The sequence below is a fragment of the Myotis brandtii genome, unplaced genomic scaffold, assembly GCF_000412655.1.
Source record: "Myotis brandtii unplaced genomic scaffold, ASM41265v1 scaffold345, whole genome shotgun sequence".
Taxonomy (NCBI): Eukaryota; Metazoa; Chordata; class Mammalia; order Chiroptera; family Vespertilionidae; genus Myotis; species Myotis brandtii.
In genome coordinates, this window is record NW_005363283.1 from 224,381 (window position 1) to 230,329 (window position 5,949).

The following is a 5,949-nucleotide window of genomic DNA, read 5'->3' on the forward strand; positions in this document are numbered from 1 at the left end:
AAGGATGTCCGACTGCAGCTTAGGCCTGCTCCCCGCTGGCAAGTGGACATCCCCTGAGGGCTCCCGGGCTGCCAAAGGGATGTCTGACTGCTAGCTTAGGCCCAATCCCCCGGGAGGCGGGCCTAAACCAGCAGGTGGTCATTCCCCGAGGGGTCCCAGACTGCAAGAGGGCACAGGCCGAGCCGAGGGACCCTCCCGAGTGCACAAATTTTTGTGTACCGGGGCTCTAGTTGATATATATATATATATATATATATATTTGTTTCTTTCTCCACTGGAATGCAAGCTCCATGATAGCAGGTATTGCTTTGCTCATCACTGTATCCTCAGCAGCTAATTTTAACCTGAAGCAGCACATAATAAACACTAGTTATGTGGAAGTTACAACCTATATTTGTCCAGGTTGTGCATTGTGCAACACCAACGCGTACCATAGAACCCATGGAGTAATTCATGGGTTCAAAGTACATAACTACATGGAAACTCTGCCAGTTTGGAAACAATTTTACTATTCCAGGCAGGAGTTCAGTGGCTTATATTATAGTGACAACTATGGGATAAAAGTAAGTCATCAAATCCAATATATATATTGGAGTTAGAACCAACTACACTTGCTAATAGATGGATAATGATAAAAGCATGTGTAAGCAGAATAACTAATTTTCCATTCCCTTGGCTTCCAGTAGAGTGACACTCTTGGCCTGTTTTCACTTCACTCTTCTTTTTCACTTGCTCATCTACAGGTAAGGAGAAGAGACTTGTCTGATTAATTTAAGAGAACAAAGTGGGCACACAAGGCTGTGGGAGACTAGCTACATCTTAGTCCTAGTTCAGAACTGCGAGAAAAGTACAACAAAGACTTATAGAATTCACATATGCTATAATTAATGGCTCCTTTAAAATTCTGGCAAAACTCATCCCTTTTCCCAAGAGCATTTTTTCAAAGTTAAGTACAGAGAAATGAAAATAAGTTGTCAGTGTCAAGCAGAAAAAAAAAGGGGGAATGTATCCAATCTAATAGATGTACATAGGGATAGAAATACTAAATGGTCAAAAAGCTTTATAATTTATTCACGGATTGTTAAACCTTGAGCCAATCTTTGAGCTTATCTTATCCTTTACATTAAAAAATATTATCTGACCCCTCTGGAAGTAATATGAGGACTTCAGAGCCATTAGTCTGTAGTGCCATATCACTGACTGGAACTTCTTATTTTTAATCAATCAATCATTTCAAATGATCTGTTTTCTCAAATAATTTTTCTTTTTGACCAGTTTCTTCTCTATCAATTTATTTTCAGACTATATTATTTTAGAAAATTCACCTAGAATCTCTTATCCCAATTGTAATTGTTGTGAAACAAAACAAAGCTTACCATCTATCTTTGCAATAGTAATACTTCCATGTTTGGGTCAAGCATTTCTGTGCCCCTTCCATAGAGTCATGCCCTAGCACTACTCATATACTTTTCCCTGCAGAGCCTCATTTCCTACAGCTATCCAGGAGTCTTTTCTCTTTCTTGCTTTCTAATTATTCATTAAAAAGTGTTCACTTAGTCCTCAGGAAGATGCAAACTGAAACCATAATGATATACCACTTCATAATCACTAGGATGAATATAATAAAAAAATATGTGCAATAACAAGGATAGGTGAGGATGTGGAGAAATCAGAACCCTCATATACTGCTGTCAAAAGTACAATGGTGCCCTAACTGGTTTGGCTCAGTGGATAGAGCGTTGGCCTGTATATTGAAGGATCCCACGTTCAATTCCGGTCAAGGGCATGTACCTTGGTTGCGGGCACATCCCCAGTAGGGAGTGTGCAGGAGGCAGCTGATAGATGTTTCTCTCTCATCGATGTTTCTAACTCTCTATCCCTCTCCCTTCCTCTCTGTAAAAAAACCAATAAAATATATTTTAAAAAGTATAATGATGTTTTGGAAAAAAATTTGGCAGTTCCTCAAAATGTTAAATATAGACGTGCCATATGATCCAGAAATTCTACTCCTAGATATATTCCCAAGAGAATTAAAAGCATATACACATAAACTTGTATACAAATAATTCATTCTGTGACTCCCTTGGCCACACTTGAAAATGTGGAAATAGGAAGGTGAAAGGCTGGTTCACAAATACAAATGTGGAATTCAGTTATAGCTTAGTCCCTCCAATGACTAATGCTGCAAGTGATGATATCCCATACTAATATACAGCAAGCACTTCATGCTAATGTAGTATAGGATAGAAGAAGCTGACTCCTGCACAGTGGAAGCACAAAAGGACATCAATTCTCTTTATATGGATATTTTTTATTTAAGATGGATCACTATGTGGAACATGTTTTTCCTTCCTAAGATTCTAAAATCTTAAATGTATAACCAATTTCATATAATCTATGGTGTCTATAGTCCCTGAATTAGAAAGTAACATTTTTATATGCATGGATTAAGAAGTGAATGCAGATAAAAATGATATAAATAATATCACAATCAATTTTCTCTGAGCACTGATACAAATTGCATTTGGCTATGCTGTTCTAAACCCTGATTGCACTGTCACACCCAAGATTTCTCAACAGATATGCCTGCAATTACAAATGAAAAGGCAAACCCAACTGATGATCTAATATATTTTAATATCTGGTTCCATTAGTAATTAAAATAAGAAGGGTATAGGAATAGAATTGAAAAAATGGACATGCCCATACAACATCCTGATGGCCACTCATTTTTTTCTAAATTCCCCATTGTAATATTTTAAATATTAAAATACCTTTGAATTTTATATTATAGTATAATATAACGGAGATCTGTTTCTATGGTGCAACATAATGCAATTTTCGCCGTAAGTCAGAACTCACCTACATAAGCACCTACGTCACTCACATGGAGCACATACACAGCAGTAATGAATTGAAACAGTAAAAAAAAATTAAAAGAAAGATAACAATTCCTGACCTTTACTTGTGGTAAATAAATAATGAAAAACATAAAGCACATATGTACATAAGTCGAAATGATGGAACTTTTTAAAATAAATACTATAAATGGGAGATGGCAACGTAACCACAAAACGATGTACATCGAGTCCAGTGTAACCCGAGGACTGCCTGTACTGGCAAAAAAATGAAATTTTCTGATTCAGTGGAAACATGCATAACTCTTAGCTGATTCTTGATTTATCCATCAAGGCATAATATAGTAATACTAGAGACCCAGTGCATGGAATTCATGCACTGGTAGTGTCCCTAGTGGCTATTGGTTGCTGGCCCGGTACTCCCTCCCTTCCCCAGGCTGGCCCCACCCACTGGTCAAACTCCCAGATGAACTCCCAGTAGACGGGACAATTTGCATACTACATTTTTATTATATAGGATAAACTGAGACAAATAATTCACTTCCCTCAAATAATTTTTATATAAAAGAACACTTAAATGTACATATTTAGTTGTCTTTTGAGACCCACCTGAAAGGATCACATCTATTGGGACCTGAAATAGCATAGAAACCAAATTTTTTATAAATCAATAGCCATTTACTAAATGGATACCCTGGTCTGTTTATCTACCCACAAACACTTCTGATAGCAAATGTGTGAGGTTCCCCTGCCACACACACACAGACTCTCTGGACACCAATTGACTATCTCAGAATTTAATTCAACTCTGACAATAACTACCTGAAGATAGAATCAGACTCCACAGATAAAGGGCTCAGTCTCACAAGATCACTCCCCACCTCAGACACCAGTTAAAAGTCTCAGTCCTCCTGTACTTTTTATGGACTAACTATTACCATAACCACATCCTCAGGTTCAATAATTTGCTACAATGGCTTAAAGAGCTTATGAAAAATGGTTTATTTATGATAATCAGTTTATTACAAAGGACATAACTCAGGAATAGTCAAGATTGGAAGCGATGTATAAGGTATAGGAAGAAAGCATGCATAACATCCGTGTCCTCTCTGGGTACACCGCAATCCCAGCATCTCATTGTGTTCACCAACCTTGAAGCTCTATGAATCCTGTTATTATTATTTTTTTAATGGAAGTTCCATTATGTGGACATGATTGCTTAAATCATTGGCCTTTGGTTAAAAACACAATCTCTAGCCCTTCACCCATACCTGGAGGTTGTGTGGTGGGGATGAAAGTTCCAGCTTTCTAATTGTGTCTTGGTCTTTCTGGAAACCATATCTAGTGGCCCTAAGCCACCAGTCATCTCATTTAGCATACAAAATGACATTATTTTCACATCTGAGTTTCCAATGATCTTAGAAGCTCTTGTGTATAGAACCAGTACTAAGGCCAAACAAAACAAGCAAGCTCTTATCACACCTATCACTCAGGAAATTACATGAGTTTTTAGGAGTTCTGTGCCAGGAAACAGGAACAAGGACAAAATATATATTTCTTGCCTTGGCCGGTTTGGCTCAGTGGATAGAGCATCGGCTTGTGGACTGAAGGGTTCTGGATTTGATTCCAGTCAAGGGCACCTACCTGGGTTTTAGGCTCCTCCCCTCCTGGACCCTGGTCGGTGCTCCTGCAGGAGGCAACCAATTGATGTGTTTCTCTCACATTGATGTTTCTCTCTGTCTTTACCTCTCTCTTCCATTCTCTCTAAAAAACAATGGAAAAATATCCGTGGGTGAGAATTAAAAATGTATATATCCTATCTAATAAAAGGGTAATATGCAAATTAACCATCACTCCAACACAAAGATGGCGCTGCCCAGTTCCCTCAGGTGCGCGGGAGTCCCCAGTCCTTTCAGCCCAAACTGATTACTATGGCAAGTGGACTGAGAAGGTTTTCAGCAAGTGTGAGAAGCAAGTGTGAGAAGCAAGCCTTAGTGGGTTTGAGGGAGAGTTGGTGGGCTCAGGGCCACTGCTGCCCGGGGAGGCCCTTGGAGTTCCGTTCTGAAACCTCAGGGACCTACTCCAGCATGGGCTGGGGAGGAAGCACTGCTGCCGCCCACCCAGCTCCTGGTCCCTGGTTAAGGAAGCAGGTCCAAGTCGCAGCCACGGGGCCCGGAAGGGCTGTCTCACCCAAGACCATCGTGGCTGAGCTCTGGTGAGGGCAGCAAGCACCTCCGGGATCACTGTCTGCCCCCAGGCTGCCTGCAAACACCAGTGGAGCCCGTGCAGGTTGAACATTTTAATGAAAATTAGATGCCTGCACCACGACCCAGCGAGGAGAGGTCAGCGGGATCGGGGTGCAGCCTTGGGATCCTGTTAGGAGGCACCAGGGCTCAGGAGGGGCTGAGAGAAACCTGCAGGTGTGCTACAAAGAAGAGGTGCTGAACCACCAGGATGCTGAGGGCCGGCTGCTGGAGGCACGCAAAGGTGCTGATGAGGTGGCTCTCGCTGGTGCTGACCTCAAAAAGTGCATCGACAGCCTGATGGACAAAATTGCCTTTCTGAAGAAGGTGCAGGAAGAGGAGATCGCCAAGCTGCAGGCACAGATCCAGTACGCTCAGATCTCCATAGAGATGGACGTGTTCTCCAAGCCTGACCTCTCTACCACACTCAAGGACATCCGTGCCCAGTACAAGAAGCTGGCTGCTAAGAACATGCAGAATGCCCAAGAATGGTTCAAGAGCCCTTCACCATGCTGACCGAGAGTGTTGCCAAGAACACCGAAGTGGTGTGCGCAGCCAAGGACGAGGTGTCTGAGAGCTGCCCCCTACTCAAGGCCAAGACCCTGGAGATGGAAGCATGACGGGGCATGAACAAAGTGCTAGAAAAGCAGCTGCAAGAGCTGATGGATAAGCAGAATGCTGACATTAGTGCTATGCAGGACACAATCAACAAGTTAGAAAATGAGTTGAGAACTACAAAGAGTGAAATGGCATGGTATTTAAAAGAATACCAGGACCTCCTCAATGTGAAGATAGCTTTGGACATTGACATTGCAGCTTACAGGAAACTCTTGGAAGGTGAGGAGACC

General features: G+C 41.4%; 1 pseudogene; it reads left to right on the forward strand.

Annotated features, from left to right (window-relative positions):
- LOC102252325 overlaps nt 1-5,949 on the forward strand; it is a 31,850-nt pseudogene extending 25,901 nt beyond the window's left edge.